This window comes from Neolamprologus brichardi, chromosome 3 (assembly GCF_056152115.1).
Source record: "Neolamprologus brichardi isolate AB-2024 chromosome 3, ASM5615211v1, whole genome shotgun sequence".
Lineage (NCBI taxonomy): Eukaryota > Metazoa > Chordata > Actinopteri > Cichliformes > Cichlidae > Neolamprologus > Neolamprologus brichardi.
Window position 1 is genome coordinate 48185156 of NC_142106.1, and position 26961 is coordinate 48212116.

Sequence of the window (26961 nt, forward strand, 5' to 3'; positions counted from 1 at the left end):
ATGTCATTGAACTGCTTTTGATCCAGAGAAGGGGTGTATTAAAAGACTCAAAGCAGCTGCCCATTAATGAGGGCACATTAACAACATTGCTTTTGGCTGTTTTCACCAATGTCTTGTTCTGCTGGCTGAGGCCACCTACAACACACCAGGGCCAGTGCTGCTGGCCGAGGCTAACTACACAACACCAGGCCCTGTGCTGGTTCCTGAGGCCATCTTCAAAAATCCAGGGCCTGTGCTGCTGGATAAATGCTAAACTGAGTCTTTGGGTTAGGGTATGAGGGAAGCATGCAGGTAGGGTTATAGGATTGTGTTCGTAACTTCAGGTACTGGCCACCTCATCACTTGATTCCATAAATTGACACATTGTGCTGTGGGCAGCAGCTTACGGCCATCCCACCCTGAGCACGCCTGACCTCGTCTGATCTCGGAAGCTAAGCAGGGCTGGGCTTGGTTAGTACTTGGATGGGAGACTGCCTGGGAATACCTGGTGCTGTAAGCCTTTCATTTTCATGTCATTGAACTGCTTTTGATCCAGAGAAGGGGTGTATTAAAAGACCCAAAGCAGCTGCCCATTAACGACATTGCTTTTGTCTGTTTTCACCAATGTCTTGTTCTGCTGGCTGAGGCCACCTACAACACACCAGGGCCAGTGCTGCTGGCCGAGGCTAACTACACCACACCAGGCCCTGTGCTGGTTCCTGAGGCCATCTTCAAAAATCCAGGGTCTGTGCTGCTGGATAAATGCTAAACTGAGTCTTTGGCTTAGGGTATTAGGCAAGCATGCAGGTAGGGTTATAGGATTGTGTTCGTAACTTCAGGTACTGGCCACCTCATCACTTGATTCCATAAATTGACACATTGTGCTGTGGGCAGCAGCTTACGGCCATACCACCCTGAGGACCCCTGACCTCGTCTGATCTCGGAAGCTAAGCAGGGCTTGGGCTTGGTTAGTACTTGGATGGGAGACTGCCTGGGAATACCTGGTGCTGTAAGCCTTTCGTTTTCATGTCATTGAACTGCTTTTGATCCAGAGAAGGGGTGTATTGAAAGACCCAAAGCAGCTGCCCATTAATGAGGGCACATTAACGACATTGCTTTTGGCTGTTTTCACCAATGTCTTGTTCTGCTGGCTGAGGCCACATACAACACACCAGGGCCAGTGCTGCTGGCCGAGGCTAACTACACCACACCAGGCCCTGTGCTGGTTCCTCAGGCCATCTTCAAAAATCCAGGGCCTGTGCTGCTGGATAAATGCTAAACTGAGTCTTTGGCTTAGGGTATTAGGCAAGCATGCAGGTAGGGTTATAGGATTGTGTTCGTAACTTCAGGTACTGGCAACCTCATCACTGGATTCCATAAATTGACACATTGTGCTGTGGGCAGCAGCTTACGGCCATACCACCCTGAGCACGCCTGACCTCGTCTGATCTCGGAAGCTAAGCAGGGCTGGGCTCGGTTAGTACTTGGATGGGAGACTGCTTGGGAATACCTGGTGCTGTAAGCCTTTCATTTTCATGTCATTGAACTGCTTTTGATCCAGAGAAGGGGTGTATTAAAAGACCCAAAGCAGCTGCCCATTAATGAGGGCACATTAACGACATTGCTTTTAGCTGTTTTCACCAATGACTTGTTCTGCTGGCTCAGGCCTCCTACAACACACCAGGGCCAGTGCTTCTGGCCGAGGCTAACTACACCACACCAGGCCCTGTGCTGGTTCCTGAGGCCATCTTCAAAAATCCAGGTCCTGTGCTGCTGGATAAATGCTAAACTGAGTGTTTGGGTTAGGGTATGAGGTAAGCATGCAGGTAGGGTTATAGGATTGTGTTCGTAACTTCAGGTACTGGCAACCTCATCACTGGATTCCATAAATTGACACATTGTGCTGTGGGCAGCAGCTTACGGCCATACCACCCTGAGCACGCCTGACCTCGTCTGATCTCGGAAGCTAAGCAGGGCTGGGCTTGGTTAGTACTTGGATGGGAGACTGCTTGGGAATACCTGGTGCTGTAAGCCTTTCATTTTCATGTCATTGAACTGCTTTTGATCCAGAGAAGGGGTGTATTAAAAGACCCAAAGCAGCTGCCCATTAATGAGGGCACATTAACGACATTGCTTTTAGCTGTTTTCACCAATGACTTGTTCTGCTGGCTCAGGCCTCCTACAACACACCAGGGCCAGTGCTTCTGGCCGAGGCTAACTACACCACACCAGGCCCTGTGCTGGTTCCTGAGTCCATCTTCAAAAATCCAGGTCCTGTGCTGCTGGATAAATGCTAAACTGAGTGTTTGGGTTAGGGTATGAGGTAAGCATGCAGGTAGGGTTATAGGATTGTGTTCGTAACTTCAGGTCCTGGCCACCTCATCACTTGATTTAATAAATTTACACATTGTGCTGTGGGCAGTAGCTTACAGCCATACCTCCCTGAGGACGCCTGACCTCGTCTGATCTCGGAAGTTAAGCAGGGCTGGGCTTGGTTAGTACTTGGATGGGTGACTGCCTGGGAATACCTGGTGCTGTAAGCCTTTAATTTTCATGTCATTGAACTGCTTTTGATCCAGAGAAGGGGTGTATTAAAAGACCCAAAGTAGATACCCATTAATGAGGGCACATTAACAACATTGCTTTTGGCTGTTTTCACCAATGTCTTGTTCTGCTGGCTGAGGCCACCTACAACACACCAGGGCAAGTGCTGCTGGCCGAGGCTACCTACACCACACCAGGCCCTGTGCTGGTTCCTGAGGCCATCTTCAAAAATCCAGGGCCTGTGCTGCTGGATAAATGCTAAACTGAGTCTTTGGGTTAGCGTATTAGGCAAGCATGCAGGTAGGGTTATAGGATTGTGTTCGTAACTTCAGATACTGGCCACCTCATCACTTGATTCCATAAATTGACACATTGTGCTGTGGGCAGCAGCTTACGGCCATACCACCCTGAGCACGCCTGACCTCGTCTGATCTCGGAAGCTAAGCAGGGCTGGGCTTGGTTAGTACTTGGATGGGAGACTGCCTGGGAATACCTGGTGCTGTAAGCCTTTCATTTTCATGTCATTGAACTGCTTTTGATCCAGAGAAGGGGTGTATTAAAAGACCCAAAGCAGCTGCCCATTAATGAGGGCACATTAACGACATTGCTTTTGGCTATTTTCACCAATGTCTTGTTCTGCTGGCTGAGTCCACCTACAAAACACCAGGGCCAGTGCTGCTGGCCGAGGCTAACTACACCACACCAGGCCCTGTGCTGGTTCCTGAGGCCATCTTCAAAAATCCAGGGCCTGTGCTGCTGGATAAATGCTAAACAGAGTCTTTGGGTTAGGGTATTAGGCAAGCATGCAGGTAGGGTTATAGGATTGTGTTCGTAACTTCAGGTACTGGCCACCTCATCACTTGATTCCATAAATTGACACATTGTGCTGTGGGCAGAAGCTTACGGCCATACCACCCTTAGCACGCCTGACCTCGTCTGATCTCGGAAGCTAAGCAGGGCTGGGCTTGGTTAGTACTTGGATGGGAGACTGCCTGGGAATACCTGGTGCTGTAAGCCTTTCATTTTCATGTCATTGAACTGCTTTTGATCCAGAGAAGGGGTGTATTAAAAGACCCAAAGCAGCTGCCCATTAATGAGGGCACATTAACGACATTGCTTTTGGCTGTTTTCACCAATGTCTTGTTCTGCTGGCTGAGGCCACCTACAACACACCAGGGCCAGTGCTGCTGGCCGAGGCTAACTACACCACACCAGGCACTGTGCTGGTTCCTCAGACCATCTTCAAAAATCCATGGCCTGTGCTGCTGGATAAATGCTAAACTGAGTCTTTGGCTTAGGGTATTAGGAAAGCATGCAGGTAGGGTTATAGGATTGTGTTCGTAACTTCAGGTACTGGCCACCTCATCACTTTATTCCATAAATTGACACATTGTGCTGCAGACAGCAGCTTACGGCCAGACCACCCTGAGCACGCCTGATCTCGGAATCTAAGCAGGGCTGGGCTTGGTTAGTACTTGGATGGGAGACTGCCTGGGAATACCTGGTGCTGTAAGCCTTTCATTTTCATGTCCTTGAACTGCTTTTGATCCAGAGAAGGGGTGTATTAAAAGACACAAAGCAGCTGCACATTAATGAGGGCACATTAACGACATTGCTTTTGGCTGTTTTCATCAATGTCTTGTTCTGCTTGCTGAGGCCACATACAACACACCAGGGCCAGTGCTGCTGGCCGAGGCTAACTACACCACACCAGGCCCTGTGCTGGTTCCTGAGGCCATCTTCAAAAATCCAGGGCCTGTGCTGCTGGATAAATGCTAAACTGAGTCTTTGGCTTAAGGTATTAGGCAAGCATGCAGGTAGGGTTATAGGATTGTGTTCGTAACTTCAGGTACTGGCCACCTCATCACTTGATTCCATAAATTGACACATTGTGCTGTGGGCAGCAGCTTACGGCCATACCACCCTGAGCACGCCTGACCTCGTCTGATCTCGGAAGTTAAGCAGGGCTGGGCTTGGTTAGTACTTGGATGGAAGACTGCCTGGGAATACCTGGTGCTGTAAGCCTTTCATTTTCATGTCATTGAACTGCTTTTGATCCAGAGAAGGGGTGTATTAAAACACCCAAAGCAGCTGCCCATTAATGAGGGCACATTAACGACATTGCTTTTGGCTGTTTTCACCAATGTCTTGTTCTGCTGGCTGAGGCCACCTACAACACACCAGGGCCAGTGCTGCTGGCCGAGGCTAACTACACCACACCAGGCCCTGTGCTGGTTCCTGAGGCCATCTTCAAAAATCCAGGGCCTGTGCTGCTGGATAAATGCTAAACTGAGTCTTTGGGTTAGGGTATTAGGCAAGCATGCAGGTAGGGTTATAGGATTGTGTTCGTAACTTCAGGTACTGGCCACCTCATCACTTGATTCCATAAATTGACACATTGTGCTGTGGGCAGCAGCTTACGGCCATACCACCCTGAGCACGCCTGACCTCGTCTGATCTCGGAAGCTACGCAGGGCTGGGCTTGGTTAGTACTTGGATGGGAGACTGCCTGGGAATATCTGGTGCTTTAAGCCTTTCATTTTCATGTCATTGAACTGCTTTTGATCCAGAGAAGCGGTGTATTAAAAGACCCAAAAAAGCTGCCCATTAATGAGGGCACATTAACGACATTGCTTTTGGCTGTTTTCACCAATGTCTTGTTCTGCTGGCTGAGGCCACCTACAACACACCAGGGCCAGTGCTGATGGCCGAGGCTAACTACACCACACCAGGCCCTGTGCTGGTTCCTGAGGCCATCTTCAAAAATCCAGGGCCTGTGCTGCTGGATAAATGCTAAACTGATTCTTTGTTTTAGGGTATTAGGCAAGCATGCAGGTAGGGTTATAGGATTGTGTTCGTAACTTCAGGTACTGGCCACCTCATCACTTGATTCCATAAATTGACACATTGTGCTGTGGGCAGCAGCTTACGGCCATACCACCCTGAGCACGCCTGACCTCGTCTGATCTCGGAAGTTAAGCAGGGCTGGGCTTGGTTAGAATTTGGATGGGGGAATACCTGGTGCTGTATGCCTTTCATTTTCATGTCATTGAACTGCTTTTGATCCAGAGAAGGGGTGTATTAAAAGACCCAAAGCAGATGCCCATTAATGAGGGCACATTAACAACATTGCTTTTGGCTGTTTTCACCAATGTCTTGTTCTGCTGGCTGAGGCCACCTACAACACACCAGGGCCAGTGCTGCTGGCCGAGGCTAACTACACCACACCAGGCCCTGTGCTGGTTCCTGAGGCCATCTTCAAAAATCCAGGGCCTGTGCTGCTGGATAAATGCTAAACTGAGTCTTTGGGTTAGGGTATTAGGCAAGCATGCAGGTAGGGTTATAGGATTGTGTTCGTAACTTCAGGTACTGGCCACCTCATCACTTGATTCCATAAATTGACACATTGTGCTGTGGGCAGCAGCTTACGGCCATACCACCCTGAGCACGCCTGACCTCGTCTGATCTCGGAAGCTAAGCAGGGCTGGGCTTGGTTAGTACTTGGATGGGAGACTGCCTGGGAATACCTGGTGCTGTAAGCCTTTCATTTTCATGTCATTGAACTGCTTTTGATCCAGAGAAGGGGTGTATTAAAAGACCCAAAGCAACTGCCCATTAATGAGGGCACATTAACGACATTGCTTTTGGCTGTTTTCACCAATGTCTTGTTCTGCTGGCTGAGGCCACCTACAACACACCAGGGCCAGTGCTGCTGGCCGAGGCTAACTACACCACACGAGGCCCTGTGCTGGTTCCTCAGGCCATCTTCAAAAATCCAGGGCCTGTGCTGCCTGATAAATGCTAAACTGAGTCTTTGGCTTAGGGTATTAGGCAAGCATGCAGGTAGGGTTATAGGATTGTGTTCGTAACTTCAGGTACTGGCCACCTCATCATTTGATTCCATAAATTGACACATTGTGCTGTGGGCAGCAGCTTACAGCCATACCACCCTGAGCACGCCTGACCTCGTCTGATCTCGGAAGCTAAGCAGTGATTGGCTTGGTTAGTACTTGGATGGGAGACTGCCTGGGAATACCTGGTGCTGTAAGCCCCTCATTTTCATGTCATTGAACTGCTTTTGATCCAGAGAAGGGGTGTATTAAAAGACCCAAAGCAGCTGCCCATTAATGAGGGCACATTAACGACATTGCTTTTGGCTGTTTTCACCAATGTCTTGTTCTGCTGGCTGAGGCCACCTACAACACACCAGGGCCAGTGCTGCTGGTCGAGGCTAACTACACAACACCAGGCCCTGTGCTGGTTCCTGAGGCCATCTTCAAAAATCCAGGGCCTGTGCTGCTGGATAAATGCTAAACTGAGTCTTTGGGTTAGGGTATTAGGCAAGCATGCAGGTAGGGTTATAGGATTGTGTTCGTAACTTCAGGTACTGGCCACCTCATCACTTGATTCCATAAATTGACACATTGTGCTGTGGGCAGCAGCTTACGGCCATACCACCCTGAGCACGCCTGACCTCGTCTGATCTCGGAAGCTAAGCAGGAATGGGCTTGGTTAGTACTCTCATGGGAGACTGCCTTGGAATACCTGGTGCTGTAAGCCTTTCATTTTCATGTCATTGAACTGCTTTTGATCCAGAGAAGGGGTGTATTAAAAGACCCAAAGCAGCTGCCCATTAATGAGGGCACATTAACGACATTGTTTTCTTTTTTTTTCACCAATGTCTTGTTCTGCTGGCTGAGGCCACATACAACACACCAGGGCCAGTGCTGCTGGCCGAGGCTAACTACACCACACCAGGCCCTGTGCTGGTTCCTGAGGCCATCTTCAAAAATCCAGGGCCTGTGCTGCTGGATAAATGCTAAACTGAGTCTTTGGGTTAGGGTATTAGGCAAGCATGCAGGTAGGATTATAGGATTGTGTTCGTAACTTCAGGTACTGGCCACCTCATCACTTGATTCCATAAATTGACACATTGTGTTGTGGGCAGCAGCTTACGGCCATACCACCCTGAGCACGCCTGACCTCGTCTGATCTCGGAAGCTAAGCAGGGCTGGGCTTGGTTAGTACTTGGATGGGAGACTGCCTTGGAATACCTGGTGCTGTAAGCCTTTCATTTTCATGTCATTGAACTGCTTTTGATCAAGAGAAGGGGTGTATTAAAAGACCCAAAGCAGCTGCCCATTAATGAGGGCATATTAACGACATTGCTTTTTTCTGTTTTCACCAATGTCTTGTTCTGCTGGCTGAGGCCACCTACAACACACCAGGGCCAGTGCTGCTGGCCGAGGCTAACTACACCACACCAGGCCCTGTGCTGGTTCCTCAGGCCATGTTCAAAAATCCAGGGCCTGTGCTGCTGGATAAATGCTAAACTGAGTCTTTGGGTTAGGGTATTAGGCAAGCTTGCAGGTAGGGTTATAGGATTGTGTTCGTAACTTCAGGTCCTGGCCACCTCATCACTTGATTCCATAAATTGACACATTGTGCTGTGGGCAGCAGCTTACGGCCATACCACCCTGAGCACGCCTGACCTCGTCTGATCTCGGAAGCTAAGCAGGGCTGGGCTTGGTTAGTACTTGGCTTGGAGACTGCTTGGGAATACCTGGTGCTGTAAGCCTCTCATTTTCATGTCATTGAACTGCTTTTGATCCAGAGAAGGGGTGTATTAAAAGACCCAAAGCAGCTGCCCATTAATGAGGGCACATTAACGACATTGCTTTTGGCTGTTTTCACCAATGTCTTGTTCTGCTGGCTGAGGCCACCTACAACACACCAGAGCCAGTGCTGCTGGTCGAGGCTAACTACACCACACCAGGCCCTGTGCTGGTTCCTCAGGCCATCTTCAAAAATCCAGGGCCTGTGCTGCCGGATAAATGCTAAACTGAGTCTTTGGCTTAGGGTATTAGGCAAGCATGCAGGTAGCGTTATAGGATTGTGTTCGTAACTTCAGGTACTGGCCACCTCATCACTTGATTCCATAAATTGACACATTGTGCTGTGGGCAGCAGCTTACGGCCATACCACCCTGAGCACGCCTGACCTCGTCTGATCTCGGAAGCTAAGCAGGGCTGGGCTTGGTTAGCACTTGGATGGGACACTGCCCTGGAATACCTGGTGCTATAAGCCTTTCATTTTCATGTCATTGAACTGCTTTTGATCCAGAGAAGGGGTGTATTGAAAGACCCAAAGCAGCTGCCCGTTAATGAGGGTACATTAACGACATTGCTTTTGGCTGTTTTCACCAATGTCTTGTTCTGCTGGCTGATGTCACCTACAACACACCAGGGCCAGTGCTGCTGGTCGAGGCTAACTACACCACACCAGGCCCTGTGCTGGTTCCTGAGGCCATCTTCAAAAATCCAGGGCCTGTGCTGCTGGATAAATGCTAAACTGAGTCTTTGGGTTAGGGTATTAGGCAAGCATGCAGGTAGGGTTGTAGGATTGTGTTCGTAACTTCAGGTACTGGCCACCTCATCACTTGATTCCATAAATTGACACATTGTGCTGTGGGCAGCAGCTTACGGCCATACCACCCTGAGCACGCCTGACCTCGTCTGATCTCGGAAGCTAAGCAGGGCTGGGCTTGGTTAGTACTTGGATGGGAGACTGCCTGGGAATACCTGGTGCTGTAAGCCTTTCATTTTCATGTCATTGAACTGCTTTTGATCCAGAGAAGGGGTGTATTAAAAGACCCAAAGCAGCTGCCCATTAATGAGGGCACATTAACGACATTGCTTTTGGCTGTTTTCACCAATGTCTTGTTCTGCTGGCTGAGGCCACCTACAAAACACCAGGGCCAGTGCTGCTGGCCGAGGCTAACTACACCACACCAGGCCCTGTGCTGGTTCCTGAGGCCATCTTCAAAAATCCAGGGCCTGTGCTGCTGGATAAATGCTAAACTGAGTCTTTGGGTTAGGGTATGAGGCAAGCATGCAGGTAGGGTTATAGGATTGTGTTCGTAACTTCAGGTACTGGCCACCTCATCACTTGATTCCATAAATTGACACATTGTGCTGTGGGCAGCAGCTTACGGCCATACCACCCTGAGCACGCCTGACCTCGTCTGATCTCGGAAGCTAAGCAGCGCTGGGCCTGGTTTGTACTTGGATGGGAGACTGCCTGGGAATACCTGGTGCTGTAAGCCTCTCGTTTTCATGTCATTGAACTGCTTTTGATCCAGAGAAGGGGTGTATTAAAAGACGAAAAAGCAGCTGCCCATTAATGAGGGCACATTAACGACATTGCTTTTGGCTGTTTTCACCAATGTCTTGTTCTGCTGGCTGAGGCCACCTACAACACACCAGGGCCAGTGCTGCTGGCTGAGGCTAACTACACCACACCAGGCCCTGTGCTGTTTCCTGAGGCCATCTTCAAAAATCCAGGGCCTGTGCTGCTGGATAAATGCTAAACTGAGTCTTTGGGTTAGGGTATTAGGCAAGCATGCAGGTAGGGTTATAGGATTGTGTTCGTAACTTCAGGTCCTGGCCACCTCATCACTTGATTCCATAAATTGACACATTGTGCTGTGGGCAGCAGCTTACGGCCATACCACCCTGAGCACGCCTGACCTCGTCTGATCTCGGAAGCTAAGCAGGGCTGGGCTTGGTTAGTACTTGGATGGGAGACTACCCTGGAATACCTGGTGCTGTAAGCCTCTCATTTTCATGTCATTGAACTGCTTTTGATCCAGAGAAGGGGTGTATTAAACGACCCAAAGCAGCTGCCCATTAATGAGGGCACATTTACGACATTGCTTTTGGCTGTTTTCACCAATGTCTTGTTCTGCTGGCTGAGGCCACCTACAACACACCAGGGCCAGTGCTGCTGGTCGAGGCTAACTACACCACACCAGGCCCTGTGCTGGTTCCTCAGGCCATCTTCAAAAATCCAGGGCCTGTGCTGCCGGATAAATGCTAAACTGAGTCTTTGGCTTAGGGTATTAGGCAAGCATGCAGGTAGGGTTATAGGATTGTGTTCGTAACTTCAGGTACTGGCCACCTCATCACTTGATTCCATAAATTGACACATTGTGCTGTGGGCAGCAGCTTACGGCCATACCACCCTGAGCACGCCTGACCTCGTCTGATCTCGGAAGCTAAGCAGGGCTGGGCTTGGTTAGCACTTGGATGGGACACTGCCCTGGAATACCTGGTGCTGTAAGCCTTTCATTTTCATGTCATTGAACTACTTTTGATCCAGAGAAGGGGTGTATTGAAAGACCCAAAGCAGCTGACCGTTAATGAGGGCACATTAACGACATTGCTTTTGGCTGTTTTCACCAATGTCTTGTTCTGCTGGCTGAGGTCACCTACAACACACCAGGGCCAGTGCTGCTGGCCGAGGCTAACTACACCACACCAGGCCCTGTGCTGGTTCCTGAGGCCATCTTCAAAAATCAAGGGCCTGTGCTGCTGGATAAATGCTAAACTGAGTCTTTGGGTTAGGGTATTAGGCAAGCATGCAGGTAGGGTTGTAGGATTGTGTTCGTAACTTCAGGTACTGGCCACCTCATCACTTGATTCCATAAATTGACACATTGTGCTGTGGGCAGCAGCTTACAGCCATACCACCCTGAGCACGCCTGACCTCGTCTGATCTCGGAAGATAAGCAGGAATGGGCTTGGTTAGTACTTGCATGGGAGACTGCCTTGGAATACCTGGTGCTGTAAGCCTTTCATTTTCATGTCATTGAACTGCTTTTGATCAAGAGAAGGGGTGTATTAAAAGACCCAAAGCAGGTGCCCATTAATGAGGGCACATTAACAACATTGCTTTTGTTTTTTTTCACCAATGTCTTGTTCTGCTGGCTGAGGCCACATACAACACACCAGGGCCAGTGCTGCTGGCCGAGGCTAACTACACCACACCAGGCCCTGTGCTGGTTCCTGAGGCCATCTTCAAAAATCCAGGGCCTGTGCTGCTGGATAAATGCTAAACTGAGTCTTTGGGTTAGGGTATGAGGCAAGCATGCAGGTAGGGTTATAGGATTGTGTTCGTAACTTCAGGTACTGGCCACCTCATCACTTGATTCCATAAATTGACACATTGTGCTGTGGGCAGCAGCTTACGGCCATACCACCCTGAGCACGCCTGACCTCGTCTGATCTCGGAAGCTAAACAGGGCTGGGCTTGGTTAGTACTTGGATGGGAGACTGCCTGGGAATACCTGGTGCTGTAAGCCTCTCATTTTCATGTCATTGAACTGCTTTTGATCCAGAGAAGGGGTGTATTAAAAGACCCAAAGCAGCTGCCCATTAATGAGGGCACATTAACGACATTGCTTTTGGCTGTTTTCACCAATGTCTTGTTCTGCTGGCTGAGGCCACCTACAACACACCAGGGCCAGTGCCGCTGGTCGAGGCTAACTACACCACACCAGGCCCTGTGCTGGTTCCTGAGGCCATCTTCAAAAATCCAGGGCCTGTGCTGCTGGATAAATGCTAAACTGAGTCTTTGGGTTAGGGTATTAGGCAAGCATGCAGGTAGGGTTATAGGATTGTGTTCGTAACTTCAGGTCCTGGCCACCTCATCACTTGATTCCATAAATTGACACATTGTGCTGTGGGCAGCAGCTTACGGCCATACCACCCTGAGCACGCCTGACCTCGTCTGATCTCGGAAGCTAAGCAGGGCTGGGCTTGGTTAGTACTTGGCTTGGAGACTGCTTGGGAATACCTGGTGCTGTAAGCCTTTCATTTTCATGTCATTGAACTGCTTTTGATCCAGAGAAGGGGTGTATTAAAAGACCCAAAGCAGCTGCCCATTAATGAGGGCACATTAACGACATTGCTTTTGGCTGTTTTCACCAATGTCTTGTTCTGCTGGCTGAGGCCACCTACAACACACCAGGGCCAGTGCTGCTGGTCGAGGCTAACTACACCACACCAGGCCCTGTGCTGGTTCCTCAGGCCATCTTCAAAAATCCAGGGCCTGTGCTGCCGGATAAATGCTAAACTGAGTCTTTGGCTTAGGGTATTAGGCAAGCATGCAGGTAGGGTTATAGGATTGTGTTCGTAACTTCAGGTACTGGCCACCTCATCACTTGATTCCATAAATTGACACATTGTGCTGTGGGCAGCAGCTTACGGCCATACCACCCTGAGCACGCCTGACCTCGTCTGATCTCGGAAGCTAAGCAGGGCTGGGCTTGGTTAGCACTTGGATGGGACACTGCCCTGGAATACCTGGTGCTATAAGCCTTTCATTTTCATGTCATTGAACTGCTTTTGATCCAGAGAAGGGGTGTATTAAAAGACCCAAAGCAGCTGCCCATTAATGAGGGCACATTAACGACATTGCTTTTGGCTGTTTTCACCAATGTCTTGTTCTGCTGGCTGAGGCCACCTACAACACACCAGAGCCAGTGCTGCTGGTCGAGGCTAACTACACCACACCAGGCCCTGTGCTGGTTCCTCAGGCCATCTTCAAAAATCCAGGGCCTGTGCTGCTGGATAAATGCTAAACTGAGTCTTTGGGTTAGGGTATGAGGCAAGCATGCAGGTAGGGTTATAGGATTGTGTTCGTAACTTCAGGTACTGGCCACCTCATCACTTGATTCCATAAATTGACACATTGTGCTCTGGGCAGCAGCTTACGGCCATACCACCCTGAGCACGCCTGACCTCGTCTGATCTCGGAAGCTAAGCAGCGCTGGGCTTGGTTAGTACTTGGATGGGAGACTGCCTGGGAATACCTGGTGCTGTAAGCCTTTCATTTTCATGTCAGTGAACTGCTTTTGATCCAGAGAAGGGGTGTATTGAAAGACCCAAAGCAGCTGCCCATTAATGAGGGCACATAAACGACATTGCTTTTGGCTGTTTTCACCAATGTCTTGTTCTGCTGGCTGAGGCCACCTACAACACACCAGGGCCAGTGCTGCTGGCCGAGGCTAACTACACCACACCAGGCCCTGTGCTGGTTCCTCAGGCCATCTTCAAAAATCCAGGGCCTGTGCTGCTGGATAAATGCTAAACTGAGTCTTTGGGTTAGGGTATTAGGCAAGCATGCAGGTAGGGTTATAGGATTGTGTTCGTAACTTCAGGTACTGGCCACCTCATCACTTGATTCCATAAATTGACACATTGTGCTGTCGGCTGCAGCTTACGGCCATACCACCCTGAGCACGCCTGACCTCGTCTGATCTCGGAAGTTAAGCAGGGCTGGGCTTGGTTAGTACTTGGATGGGAGACTGCCTGGGAATACCTGGTGCTGTAAGCCTTTCATTTTCATGTCATTGAACTGCTTTTGATCCAGAGAAGGGGTGTATTAAAAGAACCAAAACAGCTGCCCATTAATGAGGGCACATTAACGACATTGCTTTTGGCTGTTTTCACCAATGTCTTGTTCTGCTGGCTGAGGCCACCTACAACACACCAGGGCCAGTGCTGCTGGCCGAGGCTAACTACACCACACCAGGCCCTGTGCTGGTTCCTCAGGCCATCTTCAAAAATCCAGGGCCTGTGCTGCTGGATAAATGCTTAACTGAGTCTTTGGGTTAGGGTATGAGGCAAGCATACAGGTAGGGTTATAGGATTGTGTTCGTAACTTCAGGTACTGGCCACCTCATCACTTGATTCCATAAATTGACACATTGTGCTGTGGGCAGCAGCTTACGGCCATACCACCCTGAGCACGCCTGACCTCGTCTGATCTCGGAAGCTAAGCAGGCCTTGGCTTGGTTAGTACTTGGACGGGAGACTGCCTGGGAATACCTGGTGCTGTAAGCCTTTCATTTTCATGTCATTGAACTGCTTTTGATCAAGAGAAGGGGTGTATTAAAAGACCCAAAGCAGCTGCCCATTAATGAGGGCACATTAACAACATTGCTTTTGTTTTTTTTCACCAATGTCTTGTTCTGCTGGCTGAGGCCACATACAACACACCAGGGCCAGTGCTTCTGGCCGAGGCTAACTACACCACACCAGGCCCTGTGCTGGTTCCTGAGGCCATCTTCAAAAATCCAGGGTCTGTGCTGCTGGATAAATGCTAAACTGAGTCTTTGGGTTAGGGTATGAGGCAAGCATGCAGGTAGGGTTATAGGATTGTGTTCGTAACTTCAGGTACTGGCCACCTCATCACTTGATTCCATAATTTGACACATTGTGCTGTGGGCAGCAGCTTGCGGCCATACCACCCTGAGAACGCCTGACCTCGTCTGATCTCGGAAGCTAAGCAGGGCTGGGCTTGGTTAGTACTTGGATGGGAGACTGCCTGGGAATACCTGGTGCTGTAAGCCTCTCATTTTCATGTCATTGAACTGCTTTTGATCCAGAGAAGGGGTGTATTAAAAGACCCAAAGCAGCTGCACATTAATGAGGGCACATTAACGACATTGCTTTTGGCTGTTTTCACCAATGTCTTGTTCTGCTGGCTGAGGCCACCTACAACACACCAGGGCCAGTGCCGCTGGTCGAGGCTAACTACACCACACCAGGCCCTGTGCTGGTTCCTGAGGCCATCTTCAAAAATCCAGGGCCTGTGCTGCTGGATAAATGCTAAACTGAGTCTTTGGGTTAGGGTATTAGGCAAGCTTGCAGGTAGGGTTATAGGATTGTGTTCGTAACTTCAGGTCCTGGCCACCTCATCACTTGATTCCATAAATTGACACATTGTGCTGTGGGCAGCAGCTTACGGCCATACCACCCTGAGCACGCCTGACCTCGTCTGATCTCGGAAGCTAAGCAGGGCTGGGCTTGGTTAGTACTTGGCTTGGAGACTGCTTGGGAATACCTGGTGCTGTAAGCCTCTCATTTTCATGTCATTGAACTGCTTTTGATCCAGAGAAGGGGTGTATTAAAAGACCCAAAGCAGCTGCACATTAATGAGGGCACATTAACGACATTGCTTTTGGCTGTTTTCACCAATGTCTTGTTCTGCTGGCTGACGCCACCTACAACACACCAGAGCCAGTGCTGCTGGTCGAGGCTAACTACACCACACCAGGCCCTGTGCTGGTTCCTCAGGCCATCTTCAAAAATCCAGGGCCTGTGCTGCCGGATAAATGCTAAACTGAGTCTTTGGCTTAGGGTATTAGGCAAGCATGCAGGTAGCGTTATAGGATTGTGTTCGTAACTTCAGGTACTGGCCACCTCATCACTTGATTCCATAAATTGACACATTGTGCTGTGGGCAGCAGCTTACGGCCATACCACCCTGAGCACGCCTGACCTCGTCTGATGTCGGAAGCTAAGCAGGGCTGGGCTTGGTTAGCACTTGGATGGGACACTGCCCTGGAATACCTGGTGCTATAAGCCTTTCATTTTCATGTCATTGAACTGCTTTTGATCCAGAGAAGGGGTGTATTGAAAGACCCAAAGCAGCTGCCCGTTAATGAGGGTACATTAACGACATTGCTTTTGGCTGTTTTCACCAATGTCTTGTTCTGCTGGCTGATGTCACCTACAACACACCAGGGCCAGTGCTGCTGGTCGAGGCTAACTACACCACACCAGGCCCTGTGCTGGTTCCTGAGGCCATCTTCAAAAATCCAGGGCCTGTGCTGCTGGATAAATGCTAAACTGAGTCTTTGGGTTAGGGTATTAGGCAAGCATGCAGGTAGGGTTGTAGGATTGTGTTCGTAACTTCAGGTACTGGCCACCTCATCACTTGATTCCATAAATTGACACATTGTGCTGTGGGCAGCAGCTTACGGCCATACCACCCTGAGCACGCCTGACCTCGTCTGATCTCGGAAGCTAAGCAGGGCTGGGCTTGGTTAGTACTTGGATGGGAGACTACCCTGGAATACCTGGTGCTGTAAGCCTCTCATTTTCATGTCATTGAACTGCTTTTGATCCAGAGAAGGGGTGTATTAAACGACCCAAAGCAGCTGCCCATTAATGAGGGCACATTTACGACATTGCTTTTGGCTGTTTTCACCAATGTCTTGTTCTGCTGGCTGAGGCCACCTACAACACACCAGGGCCAGTGCTGCTGGTCGAGGCTAACTACACCACACCAGGCCCTGTGCTGGTTCCTCAGGCCATCTTCAAAAATCCAGGGCCTGTGCTGCCGGATAAATGCTAAACTGAGTCTTTGGCTTAGGGTATTAGGCAAGCATGCAGGTAGGGTTATAGGATTGTGTTCGTAACTTCAGGTACTGGCCACCTCATCACTTGATTCCATAAATTGACACATTGTGCTGTGGGCAGCAGCTTACGGCCATACCACCCTGAGCACGCCTGACCTCGTCTGATCTCGGAAGCTAAGCAGGGCTGGGCTTGGTTAGCACTTGGATGGGACACTGCCCTGGAATACCTGGTGCTGTAAGCCTTTCATTTTCATGTCATTGAACTGCTTTTGATCCAGAGAAGGGGTGTATTGAAAGACCCAAAGCAGCTGCCCGTTAATGAGGGCACATTAACGACATTGCTTTTGGCTGTTTTCACCAATGTCTTGTTCTGCTGGCTGAGGTCACCTACAACACACCAGGGCCAGTGCTGCTGGCCGAGGCTAACTACACCACACCAGGCCCTGTGCTGGTTCCTGAGGCCATCTTCAAAAATCAAGGGCCTGTGCTGCTGGATAAATGCTAAACTGAGTCTTTGGGTTAGGGTATTAGGCAAGCATGCAGGTAGGGTTGTAGGATTGTGTTCGTAACTTCAGGTACTGGCCACCTCATCACTTGATTCCATAAATTGACACATTGTGCTGTGGGCAGCAGCTTACAGCCATACCACCCTGAGCACGCCTGACCTCGTCTGATCTCGGAAGATAAGCAGGAATGGGCTTGGTTAGTACTTGCATGGGAGACTGCCTTGGAATACCTGGTGCTGTAAGCCTTTCATTTTCATGTCATTGAACTGCTTTTGATCAAGAGAAGGGGTGTATTAAAAGACCCAAAGCAGGTGCCCATTAATGAGGGCACATTAACAACATTGCTTTTGTTTTTTTTCACCAATGTCTTGTTCTGCTGGCTGAGGCCACATACAACACACCAGGGCCAGTGCTGCTGGCCGAGGCTAACTACACCACACCAGGCCCTGTGCTGGTTCCTGAGGCCATCTTCAAAAATCCAGGGCCTGTGCTGCTGGATAAATGCTAAACTGAGTCTTTGGGTTAGGGTATGAGGCAAGCATGCAGGTAGGGTTATAGGATTGTGTTCGTAACTTCAGGTACTGGCCACCTCATCACTTGATTCCATAAATTGACACATTGTGCTGTGGGCAGCAGCTTACGGCCATACCACCCTGAGCACGCCTGACCTCGTCTGATCTCGGAAGCTAAGCAGGGCTTGGGCTTGGTTAGTACTTGGATGGGAGACTGCCTGGGAATACCTGGTGCTGTAAGCCTCTCATTTTCATGTCATTGAACTGCTTTTGATCCAGAGAAGGGGTGTATTAAAAGACCCAAAGCAGCTGCCCATTAATGAGGGCACATTAACGACATTGCTTTTGGCTGTTTTCACCAATGTCTTGTTCTGCTGGCTGAGGCCACCTACAACACACCAGGGCCAGTGCCGCTGGTCGAGGCTAACTACACCACACCAGGCCCTGTGCTGGTTCCTGAGGCCATCTTCAAAAATCCAGGGCCTGTGCTGCTGGATAAATGCTAAACTGAGTCTTTGGGTTAGGGTATTAGGCAAGCATGCAGGTAGGGTTATAGGATTGTGTTCGTAACTTCAGGTCCTGGCCACCTCATCACTTGATTCCATAAATTGACACATTGTGCTGTGGGCAGCAGCTTACGGCCATACCACCCTGAGCACGCCTGACCTCGTCTGATCTCGGAAGCTAAGCAGGGCTGGGCTTGGTTAGTACTTGGCTTGGAGACTGCTTGGGAATACCTGGTGCTGTAAGCCTTTCATTTTCATGTCATTGAACTGCTTTTGATCCAGAGAAGGGGTGTATTAAAAGACCCAAAGCAGCTGCCCATTAATGAGGGCACATTAACGACATTGCTTTTGGCTGTTTTCACCAATGTCTTGTTCTGCTGGCTGAGGCCACCTACAACACACCAGAGCCAGTGCTGCTGGTCGAGGCTAACTACACCACACCAGGCCCTGTGCTGGTTCCTGAGGCCATCTTCAAAAATCCAGGGCCTGTGCTGCCGGATAAATGCTAAACTGAGTCTTTGGCTTAGGGTATTAGGCAAGCATGCAGGTAGGGTTATAGGATTGTGTTCGTAACTTCAGGTACTGGCCACCTCATCACTTGATTCCATAAATTCACACATTGTGGTGTGGGCAGCAGCTTACGGCCATACCACCCTGAGCACGCCTGACCTCGTCTGATCTCGGAAGCTAAGCAGGGCTGGGCTTGGTTAGTACTTGGATGGGAGACTGCCTGGGAATACCTGGTGCTGTAAGCCTCTCATTTTCATGTCATTGAACTGCTTTTGATCCAGAGAAGGGGTGTATTAAAAGACCCAAAGCAGCTGCCCATTAATGAGGGCACATTAACGACATTGCTTTTGGCTGTTTTCACCAATGTCTTGTTCTGCTGGCTGAGGCCACCTACAACACACCAGGGCCAGTGCCGCTGGTCGAGGCTAACTACACCACACCAGGCCCTGTGCTGGTTCCTGAGGCCATCTTCAAAAATCCAGGGCCTGTGCTGCTGGATAAATGCTAAACTGAGTCTTTGGGTTAGGGTATTAGGCAAGCATGCAGGTAGGGTTATAGGATTGTGTTCGTAACTTCAGGTCCTGGCCACCTCATCACTTGATTCCATAAATTGACACATTGTGCTGTGGGCAGCAGCTTACGGCCATACCACCCTGAGCACGCCTGACCTCGTCTGATCTCGGAAGCTAAGCAGGGCTGGGCTTGGTTAGTACTTGGCTTGGAGACTGCTTGGGAATACCTGGTGCTGTAAGCCTTTCATTTTCATGTCATTGAACTGCTTTTGATCCAGAGAAGGGGTGTATTAAAAGACCCAAAGCAGCTGCCCATTAATGAGGGCACATTAACGACATTGCTTTTGGCTGTTTTCACCAATGTCTTGTTCTGCTGGCTGAGGCCACCTACAACACACCAGAGCCAGTGCTGCTGGTCGAGGCTAACTACACCACACCAGGCCCTGTGCTGGTTCCTCAGGCCATCTTCAAAAATCCAGGGCCTGTGCTGCCGGATAAATGCTAAACTGAGTCTTTGGCTTAGGGTATTAGGCAAGCATGCAGGTAGGGTTATTGGATTGTGTTCGTAACTTCAGGTACTGGCCACCTCATCACTTGATTCCATAAATTCACACATTGTGCTGTGGGCAGCAGCTTACGGCCATACCACGCTGAGCACGCCTGACCTCGTCTGATCTCGGAAGCTAAGCAGGGCTGGGCTTGGTTAGTACTTGGATGGGAGACTGCCTGGGAATACCTGGTGCTGTAAGCCTCTCATTTTCATGTCATTGAACTGCTTTTGATCCAGAGAAGGGGTGTATTAAAAGACCCAAAGCAGCTGCCCATTAATGAGGGCACATTAACGACATTGCTTTTGGCTGTTTTCACCAATGTCTTGTTCTGCTGGCTGAGGCCACCTACAACACACCAGGGCCAGTGCCGCTGGTCGAGGCTAACTACACCACACCAGGCCCTGTGCTGGTTCCTGAGGCCATCTTCAAAAATCCAGGGCCTGTGCTGCTGGATAAATGCTAAACTGAGTCTTTGGGTTAGGGTATTAGGCAAGCATGCAGGTAGGGTTATAGGATTGTGTTCGTAACTTCAGGTCCTGGCCACCTCATCACTTGATTCCATAAATTGACACATTGTGCTGTGGGCAGCAGCTTACGGCCATACCACCCTGAGCACGCCTGACCTCGTCTGATCTCGGAAGCTAAGCAGGGCTGGGCTTGGTTAGTACTTGGCTTGGAGACTGCTTGGGAATACCTGGTGCTGTAAGCCTTTCATTTTCATGTCATTGAACTGCTTTTGATCCAGAGAAGGGGTGTATTAAAAGACCCAAAGCAGCTGCCCATTAATGAGGGCACATTAACGACATTGCTTTTGGCTGTTTTCACCAATGTCTTGTTCTGCTGGCTGAGGCCACCTACAACACACCAGGGCCAGTGCTGCTGGTCGAGGCTAACTACACCACACCAGGCCCTGTGCTGGTTCCTCAGGCCATCTTCAAAAATCCAGGGCCTGTGCTGCCGGATAAATGCTAAACTGAGTCTTTGGCTTAGGGTATTAGGCAAGCATGCAGGTAGGGTTATAGGATTGTGTTCGTAACTTCAGGTACTGGCCACCTCATCACTTGATTCCATAAATTGACACATTGTGCTGTGGGCAGCAGCTTACGGCCATACCACCCTGAGCACGCCTGACCTCGTCTGATCTCGGAAGCTAAGCAGGGCTGGGCTTGGTTAGCACTTGGATGGGACACTGCCCTGGAATACCTGGTGCTGTAAGCCTTTCATTTTCATGTCATTGAACTGCTTTTGATCCAGAGAAGGGGTGTATTAAAAGACCCAAAGCAGCTGCCCATTAATGAGGGCACATTAACGACATTGCTTTTGGCTGTTTTCACCAATGTCTTGTTCTGCTGGCTGAGGCCACCTACAACACACCAGAGCCAGTGCTGCTGGTCGAGGCTAACTACACCACACCAGGCCCTGTGCTGGTTCCTCAGGCCATCTTCAAAAATCCAGGGCCTGTGCTGCTGGATAAATGCTAAACTGAGTCTTTGGGTTAGGGTATGAGGCAAGCATGCAGGTAGGGTTATAGGATTGTGTTCGTAACTTCAGGTACTGGCCACCTCATCACTTGATTCCATAAATTGACACATTGTGCTGTGGGCAGCAGCTTACGGCCATACCACCCTGAGCACGCCTGACCTCGTCTGATCTCGGAAGCTAAGCAGCGCTGGGCTTGGTTAGTACTTGGATGGGAGACTGCCTGGGAATACCTGGTGCTGTAAGCCTTTCATTTTCATGTCATTGAACTGCTTTTGATCCAGAGAAGGGGTGTATTGAAAGACCCAAAGCAGCTGCCCATTAATGAGGGCACATAAACGACATTGCTTTTGGCTGTTTTCACCAATGTCTTGTTCTGCTGGCTGAGGCCACCTACAACACACCAGGGCCAGTGCTGCTGGCCGAGGCTAACTACACCACACCAGGCCCTGTGCTGGTTCCTGAGGCCATCTTCAAAAATCCAGGGCCTGTGCTGCTGGATAAATGCTAAACTGAGTCTTTGGGTTAGGGTATTAGGCAAGCATGCAGGTAGGGTTATAGGATTGTGTTCGTAACTTCAGGTACTGGCCACCTCATCACTTGATTCCATAAATTGACACATTGTGCTGTCGGCTGCAGCTTACGGCCATACCACCCTGAGCACGCCTGACCTCGTCTGATCTCGGAAGTTAAGCAGGGCTGGGCTTGGTTAGTACTTGGATGGGAGACTGCCTGGGAATACCTGGTGCTGTAAGCCTTTCATTTTCATGTCATTGAACTGCTTTTGATCCAGAGAAGGGGTGTATTAAAAGAACCAAAACAGCTGCCCATTAATGAGGGCACATTAACGACATTGCTTTTGGCTGTTTTCACCAATGTCTTGTTCTGCTGGCTGAGGCCACCTACAACACACCAGGGCCAGTGCTGCTGGCCGAGGCTAACTACACCACACCAGGCCCTGTGCTGGTTCCTCAGGCCATCTTCAAAAATCCAGGGCCTGTGCTGCTGGATAAATGCTTAACTGAGTCTTTGGGTTAGGGTATGAGGCAAGCATACAGGTAGGGTTATAGGATTGTGTTCGTAACTTCAGGTACTGGCCACCTCATCACTTGATTCCATAAATTGACACATTGTGCTGTGGGCAGCAGCTTACGGCCATACCACCCTGAGCACGCCTGACCTCGTCTGATCTCGGAAGCAAAGCAGGCCTTGGCTTGGTTAGTACTTGGACGGGAGACTGCCTGGGAATACCTGGTGCTGTAAGCCTTTCATTTTCATGTCATTGAACTGCTTTTGATCCAGAGAAGGGGTGTATTGAAAGACCCAAAGCAGCTGCCCATTAATGAGGGCACATAAACGACATTGCTTTTGGCTGTTTTCACCAATGTCTTGTTCTGCTGGCTGAGGCCACCTACAACACACCAGGGCCATTGCTGCTGGCCGAGGCTAACTACACCACACCAGGCCCTGTGCTGGTTCCTGAGGCCATCTTCAAAAATCCAGGGCCTGTGCTGCTGGATAAATGCTAAACAGAGTCTTTGGGTTAGGGTATTAGGCAAGCATGCAGGTAGGTTTATAGGATTGTGTTTGTAACTTCAGGTACTGGCCACCTCATCACTTGATTCCATAAATTGACACATTGTGCTGTGGGCAGCAGCTTACGGCCATACCACCCTGAGCACGCCTGACCTCGTCTGATCTCGGAAGCTAAGCAGGGCTGGGCTTGGTTAGTACTTGGATGGGAGACTGCCTGGGAATACCTGGTGCTGTAAGCCTTTCATTTTCATGTCATTGAACTGCTTTTGATCCAGAGAAGGGGTGTATTGAAAGACCCAAATCAGCTGCCCATTAATGAGGGCACATAAACGACATTGCTTTTGGCTGTTTTCACCAATGTCTTGTTCTGCTGGCTGAGGCCACCTACAACACACCAGGGCCATTGCTGCTGGCCGAGGCTAACTACACCACACCAGGCCCTGTGCTGGTTCCTGAGGCCATCTTCAAAAATCCAGGGCCTGTGCTGCTGGATAAATGCTAAACTGAGTCTTTGGCTTAGGGTATTAGGCAAGCATGCAGGTAGGGTTATAGGATTGTGTTCGTAACTTCAGGTACTGGCCACCTCATCACTTGATTCCATAAATTGACACATTGTGTTCTGGGCAGCAGCTTATGGCCATACCACCCTGATCACGCCTGATCTCGGAAGCTAAGCAGGGCTGGGCTTGGTTAGTACATGGATGGGAGACTACCTGGGAATACCTGGTGCTGTAAGCCTTTCATTTTCATGTCATTGAACTGCTTTTGATCCAGAGAAGAGGTGTATTAAAAGACCCAAAGCAGCTGCCCATTAATGAGGGCACATTAATGACATTTCTTTTGGCTGTTTTCACCAATGTCTTGTTCTGCTGGCTCAGGCCACCTAATACACACCAGGGCCAGTGCTGCTGGCCGAGGCTAACTACACCACACCAGGCCCTGTGCTGGTTCCTGAGGCCATCTTCAAAAATCCAGGGCCTGTGCTGCTGGATAAATGTTAAACTGAGTCTTTGGGTTAGGGTATTAGGCAAGCATGCAGGTAGGGTTATAGGATTGTGTTCGTAACTTCAGGTACTGGCCACCTAATCACTTGATTCCATAAATTGACACATTGGGTTCTGGGTAGCAGCTTACGGCCATACCACCCTGAGCACGCCTGACCTCGTCTGATCTCGGATGCTAAGCAGGGCTGGGCTTGGTTAGTACTTGAATGGGAGACTGCCTGGGAATACCTGCAGCTGTAAGCCTTTCATTTTCATGTCAAGGAACTGCTTTTGATCCAGAGAAGGGGTGTATTAAAAGACCCAAAGAAGCTGCCCATTAATGAGGGCAAATTAACGACATTGCTTTTGGCTGTTTTCACCAATGTCTTGTTCTGCTGGCTGAGGCCACATACTACACACCAGGGCCAGTGCTGCTGGCCGAGGCTAACTACACCACACCAGGCCCTGTGCTGGTTCCTGAGGCCATCTTCAAAAATCCAGGGCCTGTGCTGCTGGATAAATGCTAAACTGAGTCTTTGGCTTAGGGTATTAGGCAAGCATGCAGGTAGGGTTATAGGATTGTGTTCGTAACTTCAGGTACTGGCCACCTCATCACTTGATTCCATAAATTGACACATTGTGCTGAAGGCAGCAGACGACGGCCATACCACCCTGAGCACGCCTGACCTCGTCTGATCTCGGAAGCTAAGCAGGGCTGGGCTTGGTTAGTACTTGGATGGGAGACTGCCTGGGAATACCTGGTGTTGTAAGCCTTTCATTTTCATGTCATTGAACTGCTTTTGATCCAGAGAAGGGGTGTATTAAAAGACCCAAAGCAGCTGCCCATTAATGAGGGCACATTAACGACATTGCTTTTGGCTGTTTTCACCAATGTCTTGTTCTGCTGGCTGAGGCCACCTACAACACACCAGGTCCAGTGCTGCTGGCCGAGGCTAACTACACCACACCAGGCCCTATGCTGGTTCCTGAGGCCATCTTCAAAAATCCAGGGCCTGTTCTGCTGGATAAATGCTAAACTGAGTCTTTTGGGTTAGGGTATTATGCAAGCATGCAGGTAGGGTGATAGGATTGTGTTCGTAACTTCAGGTACTGGCCACCTCATCACTTGATTCCATAAATTGACACATTGTGCTGGGGGCAGCAGCTTACGGCCATACCACCCTGAGCACGCCTGACCTCGTCTGATCTCGGAAGTTAAGCAGGGCTGGGCTTGGTTAGTACTTGGATGGGAGACTACCTGGGAATACCTGGTGCTGTAAGCCTTTCATTTTCATGTCATTGAACTGCTTTTGATCCAGAGAAGGGGTGTATTAAAACAACCAAAGCAGCTTCCCATTAATGAGGGCATATTAACGACATTGCTGTTGGCTGTTTTTACCAATGTCTTGTTCTTCTGGCTGAGGCCACCTACAACACACCAGGGCCAGTGCTGCTGGCTGAGGCTAACTACACCACACCAGGCCCTGTGCTGGTTCCTGAGGCCATCTTCAAAAATCCAGGTCCTTTGCTGCTGGATAAATGCTAAACTGAGTCTTTGGGTTAGGGTATGAGGCAAGCATGCAGGTAGGGTTATAGGATTGTGTTCGTAACTTCAGGTACTGGCCACCTCATCACTTGATTCCATAAATTGACACATTGTGCTGTGGGCAGCAGCTTACGGCCATACCACCCTGAGCACGCCTGACCTCGTGTGATCTCGGAAGCTAAGCAGGGCTGGGCTTGGTTAGTACTTGGATGGGGGACTGCCTGGGAATACCTGGTGTTGTAAGCCTTTCATTTTCATGTCATTGAACTGCTTTTGATCCAGAGAAGGGGTGTATTAAAAGACCCAAAGCAGCTGCCCATTAATGAGGGCACATTAACGACATTGCTTTTGGCTGTTTTCACCAATGTCTTGTTCTGCTGGCTGAGGCCACCTACAACACACCAGGTCCAGTGCTGCTGGCCGAGGCTAACTACACCACACCAGGCCCTATGCTGGTTCCTGAGGCCATCTTCAAAAATCCAGGGCCTGTTCTGCTGGATAAATGCTAAACTGAGTCTTTTGGGTTAGGGTATTAGGCAAGCATGCAGGTAGGGTTATAGGATTGTGTTCGTAACTTCAGGTACTGGCCACCTCATCACTTGATTCCATAAATTGACACATTGTGCTGGGGGCAGCAGCTTACGGCCATACCACCCTGAGCATGCCTGACCTCGTCTGGTCTCGGAAGTTAAGCAGGGCTGGGCTTGGTTAGTACTTGGATGGGAGACTGCCTGGGAATACCTGGTGCTGTAAGCCTTTGATTTTCATGTCATTGAACTGCTTTTGATCCAGAGAAGGGGTGTGTTAAAACAACCAAAGCAGCTTCCCATTAATGAGGGCATATTAACGACATTGCTTTTGGCTGTTTTTACCAATGTCTTGTTCTGCTGGCTGAGGCCACCTACAACACACCAGGGCCAGTGCTGCTGGCCGAGGCTAACTACACCACACCAGGCCCTGTGCTGGTTCCTGAGGCCATCTTCAAAAATCCAGGGCCTGTGCTGCTGGATAAATGCTAAACTGAGTCTTTGGGTTAGGGTATTAGGCAAGCATGCAGGTAGGGTTATAGGATTGTGTTCGTAACTTCAGGTACTGGCCACCTCATCACCTGATTCCAGAAATCGACACATTGTGCTGTGGGCAGCAGCTTACGGCCATACCACCCTGAGCACGCCTGACCTTGTCTGATCTTGGAAGCTAAGCAGGGCTGGGCTTGGTTAGTACTTGGATGGGAGACTGCCTGGGAATACCTGGTGCTGTAAGCCTTTGATTTTCATGTCATTGAACTGCTTTTGATCCAGAGAAGGGGTGTGTTAAAACAACCAAAGCAGCTTCCCATTAATGAGGGCATATTAACGACATTGCTTTTGGCTGTTTTTACCAATGTCTTGTTCTGCTGGCTGAGGCCACCTACAACACACCAGGGCCAGTGCTGCTGGCCGAGGCTAACTACACCACACCAGGCCCTGTGCTGGTTCCTGAGGCCATCTTCAAAAATCCAGGGCCTGTGCTGCTGGATAAATGCTAAACTGAGTCTTTGGGTTAGGGTATTAGGCAAGCATGCAGGTAGGGTTATAGGATTGTGTTCGTAACTTCAGGTACTGGCCACCTCATCACCTGATTCCAGAAATCGACACATTGTGCTGTGGGCAGCAGCTTATGGCCATACCACCCTGAGCACGCCTGACCTTGTCTGATCTTGGAAGCTAAGCAGGAATGGGCTTGGTTAGTACTTGGATGGGAGACTTCCTGGGAATACCTGGTGCTGTAAGCCTTTCATTTTCATGTCATTGAACTGCTTTTGATC

At 49.8% G+C, this 26961-nt stretch overlaps 14 non-coding genes and 39 pseudogenes across 14 annotated transcripts; all 53 read left to right on the top strand.

Moving 5' to 3' along the window:
* The first annotated feature begins 380 nt into the window (after window positions 1-380).
* Window positions 381-499, top strand: LOC148104508 (5S ribosomal RNA; annotated as a pseudogene).
* A 376-nt stretch (window positions 500-875) lies between these two features.
* LOC148104509 (5S ribosomal RNA) lies at window positions 876-995 on the top strand (annotated as a pseudogene).
* A 390-nt stretch (window positions 996-1385) lies between these two features.
* Window positions 1386-1504, top strand: LOC148104510 (5S ribosomal RNA). The gene has a single exon (XR_015718949.1). It is a non-coding gene; the product is annotated as a 5S ribosomal RNA (ribosomal RNA).
* Window positions 1505-1894: 390 nt separating this feature from the next.
* LOC148104511 (5S ribosomal RNA) lies at window positions 1895-2013 on the top strand. Its single transcript, XR_015718921.1, has one exon. It is a non-coding gene; the product is annotated as a 5S ribosomal RNA (ribosomal RNA).
* Window positions 2014-2403: 390 nt separating this feature from the next.
* Window positions 2404-2522, top strand: LOC148104512 (5S ribosomal RNA). The gene has a single exon (XR_015718917.1). It is a non-coding gene; the product is annotated as a 5S ribosomal RNA (ribosomal RNA).
* A 390-nt stretch (window positions 2523-2912) lies between these two features.
* On the top strand, window positions 2913-3031 carry LOC148104513 (5S ribosomal RNA). The gene has a single exon (XR_015718715.1). It is a non-coding gene; the product is annotated as a 5S ribosomal RNA (ribosomal RNA).
* A 390-nt stretch (window positions 3032-3421) lies between these two features.
* On the top strand, window positions 3422-3540 carry LOC148104514 (5S ribosomal RNA; annotated as a pseudogene).
* A 390-nt stretch (window positions 3541-3930) lies between these two features.
* Window positions 3931-4039, top strand: LOC148104515 (5S ribosomal RNA; annotated as a pseudogene).
* A 390-nt stretch (window positions 4040-4429) lies between these two features.
* LOC148104516 (5S ribosomal RNA) lies at window positions 4430-4548 on the top strand. Its single transcript, XR_015718930.1, has one exon. It is a non-coding gene; the product is annotated as a 5S ribosomal RNA (ribosomal RNA).
* Window positions 4549-4938: 390 nt separating this feature from the next.
* Window positions 4939-5057, top strand: LOC148104517 (5S ribosomal RNA; annotated as a pseudogene).
* A 390-nt stretch (window positions 5058-5447) lies between these two features.
* Window positions 5448-5556, top strand: LOC148104518 (5S ribosomal RNA; annotated as a pseudogene).
* Window positions 5557-5946: 390 nt separating this feature from the next.
* LOC148104519 (5S ribosomal RNA) lies at window positions 5947-6065 on the top strand. The gene has a single exon (XR_015718716.1). It is a non-coding gene; the product is annotated as a 5S ribosomal RNA (ribosomal RNA).
* A 390-nt stretch (window positions 6066-6455) lies between these two features.
* LOC148104520 (5S ribosomal RNA) lies at window positions 6456-6574 on the top strand (annotated as a pseudogene).
* Window positions 6575-6964: 390 nt separating this feature from the next.
* LOC148104521 (5S ribosomal RNA) lies at window positions 6965-7083 on the top strand (annotated as a pseudogene).
* Window positions 7084-7473: 390 nt separating this feature from the next.
* Window positions 7474-7592, top strand: LOC148104522 (5S ribosomal RNA; annotated as a pseudogene).
* Window positions 7593-7982: 390 nt separating this feature from the next.
* Window positions 7983-8101, top strand: LOC148104523 (5S ribosomal RNA; annotated as a pseudogene).
* Window positions 8102-8491: 390 nt separating this feature from the next.
* LOC148104524 (5S ribosomal RNA) lies at window positions 8492-8610 on the top strand (annotated as a pseudogene).
* Window positions 8611-9000: 390 nt separating this feature from the next.
* Window positions 9001-9119, top strand: LOC148104525 (5S ribosomal RNA). The gene has a single exon (XR_015718717.1). It is a non-coding gene; the product is annotated as a 5S ribosomal RNA (ribosomal RNA).
* Window positions 9120-9509: 390 nt separating this feature from the next.
* On the top strand, window positions 9510-9628 carry LOC148104526 (5S ribosomal RNA; annotated as a pseudogene).
* A 391-nt stretch (window positions 9629-10019) lies between these two features.
* Window positions 10020-10138, top strand: LOC148104527 (5S ribosomal RNA; annotated as a pseudogene).
* A 390-nt stretch (window positions 10139-10528) lies between these two features.
* Window positions 10529-10647, top strand: LOC148104528 (5S ribosomal RNA; annotated as a pseudogene).
* Window positions 10648-11037: 390 nt separating this feature from the next.
* Window positions 11038-11156, top strand: LOC148104529 (5S ribosomal RNA; annotated as a pseudogene).
* Window positions 11157-11546: 390 nt separating this feature from the next.
* Window positions 11547-11665, top strand: LOC148104530 (5S ribosomal RNA; annotated as a pseudogene).
* A 390-nt stretch (window positions 11666-12055) lies between these two features.
* Window positions 12056-12174, top strand: LOC148104531 (5S ribosomal RNA; annotated as a pseudogene).
* Window positions 12175-12564: 390 nt separating this feature from the next.
* LOC148104532 (5S ribosomal RNA) lies at window positions 12565-12683 on the top strand (annotated as a pseudogene).
* A 390-nt stretch (window positions 12684-13073) lies between these two features.
* Window positions 13074-13192, top strand: LOC148104533 (5S ribosomal RNA; annotated as a pseudogene).
* Window positions 13193-13582: 390 nt separating this feature from the next.
* On the top strand, window positions 13583-13701 carry LOC148104534 (5S ribosomal RNA). The gene has a single exon (XR_015718907.1). It is a non-coding gene; the product is annotated as a 5S ribosomal RNA (ribosomal RNA).
* Window positions 13702-14091: 390 nt separating this feature from the next.
* LOC148104535 (5S ribosomal RNA) lies at window positions 14092-14210 on the top strand (annotated as a pseudogene).
* Window positions 14211-14600: 390 nt separating this feature from the next.
* LOC148104536 (5S ribosomal RNA) lies at window positions 14601-14719 on the top strand. Its single transcript, XR_015718938.1, has one exon. It is a non-coding gene; the product is annotated as a 5S ribosomal RNA (ribosomal RNA).
* A 390-nt stretch (window positions 14720-15109) lies between these two features.
* On the top strand, window positions 15110-15228 carry LOC148104537 (5S ribosomal RNA; annotated as a pseudogene).
* A 390-nt stretch (window positions 15229-15618) lies between these two features.
* Window positions 15619-15737, top strand: LOC148104538 (5S ribosomal RNA; annotated as a pseudogene).
* A 390-nt stretch (window positions 15738-16127) lies between these two features.
* Window positions 16128-16246, top strand: LOC148104539 (5S ribosomal RNA; annotated as a pseudogene).
* A 390-nt stretch (window positions 16247-16636) lies between these two features.
* On the top strand, window positions 16637-16755 carry LOC148104540 (5S ribosomal RNA; annotated as a pseudogene).
* Window positions 16756-17145: 390 nt separating this feature from the next.
* On the top strand, window positions 17146-17264 carry LOC148104541 (5S ribosomal RNA; annotated as a pseudogene).
* Window positions 17265-17654: 390 nt separating this feature from the next.
* On the top strand, window positions 17655-17774 carry LOC148104542 (5S ribosomal RNA; annotated as a pseudogene).
* A 390-nt stretch (window positions 17775-18164) lies between these two features.
* On the top strand, window positions 18165-18283 carry LOC148104543 (5S ribosomal RNA; annotated as a pseudogene).
* A 390-nt stretch (window positions 18284-18673) lies between these two features.
* Window positions 18674-18792, top strand: LOC148104544 (5S ribosomal RNA). Its single transcript, XR_015718718.1, has one exon. It is a non-coding gene; the product is annotated as a 5S ribosomal RNA (ribosomal RNA).
* A 390-nt stretch (window positions 18793-19182) lies between these two features.
* LOC148104545 (5S ribosomal RNA) lies at window positions 19183-19301 on the top strand (annotated as a pseudogene).
* Window positions 19302-19691: 390 nt separating this feature from the next.
* On the top strand, window positions 19692-19810 carry LOC148104546 (5S ribosomal RNA; annotated as a pseudogene).
* A 390-nt stretch (window positions 19811-20200) lies between these two features.
* LOC148104547 (5S ribosomal RNA) lies at window positions 20201-20319 on the top strand (annotated as a pseudogene).
* A 390-nt stretch (window positions 20320-20709) lies between these two features.
* On the top strand, window positions 20710-20828 carry LOC148104548 (5S ribosomal RNA; annotated as a pseudogene).
* Window positions 20829-21218: 390 nt separating this feature from the next.
* LOC148104549 (5S ribosomal RNA) lies at window positions 21219-21337 on the top strand (annotated as a pseudogene).
* A 390-nt stretch (window positions 21338-21727) lies between these two features.
* On the top strand, window positions 21728-21846 carry LOC148104550 (5S ribosomal RNA). The gene has a single exon (XR_015718918.1). It is a non-coding gene; the product is annotated as a 5S ribosomal RNA (ribosomal RNA).
* A 390-nt stretch (window positions 21847-22236) lies between these two features.
* Window positions 22237-22355, top strand: LOC148104551 (5S ribosomal RNA; annotated as a pseudogene).
* A 390-nt stretch (window positions 22356-22745) lies between these two features.
* On the top strand, window positions 22746-22864 carry LOC148104552 (5S ribosomal RNA). The gene has a single exon (XR_015718719.1). It is a non-coding gene; the product is annotated as a 5S ribosomal RNA (ribosomal RNA).
* Window positions 22865-23254: 390 nt separating this feature from the next.
* On the top strand, window positions 23255-23363 carry LOC148104553 (5S ribosomal RNA; annotated as a pseudogene).
* A 390-nt stretch (window positions 23364-23753) lies between these two features.
* LOC148104554 (5S ribosomal RNA) lies at window positions 23754-23872 on the top strand (annotated as a pseudogene).
* A 390-nt stretch (window positions 23873-24262) lies between these two features.
* On the top strand, window positions 24263-24381 carry LOC148104555 (5S ribosomal RNA; annotated as a pseudogene).
* Window positions 24382-24772: 391 nt separating this feature from the next.
* On the top strand, window positions 24773-24891 carry LOC148104556 (5S ribosomal RNA). The gene has a single exon (XR_015718830.1). It is a non-coding gene; the product is annotated as a 5S ribosomal RNA (ribosomal RNA).
* A 390-nt stretch (window positions 24892-25281) lies between these two features.
* Window positions 25282-25400, top strand: LOC148104557 (5S ribosomal RNA; annotated as a pseudogene).
* Window positions 25401-25791: 391 nt separating this feature from the next.
* LOC148104558 (5S ribosomal RNA) lies at window positions 25792-25910 on the top strand. Its single transcript, XR_015718841.1, has one exon. It is a non-coding gene; the product is annotated as a 5S ribosomal RNA (ribosomal RNA).
* Window positions 25911-26300: 390 nt separating this feature from the next.
* LOC148104559 (5S ribosomal RNA) lies at window positions 26301-26419 on the top strand (annotated as a pseudogene).
* Window positions 26420-26809: 390 nt separating this feature from the next.
* Window positions 26810-26928, top strand: LOC148104560 (5S ribosomal RNA; annotated as a pseudogene).
* Window positions 26929-26961: the final 33 nt, after the last annotated feature.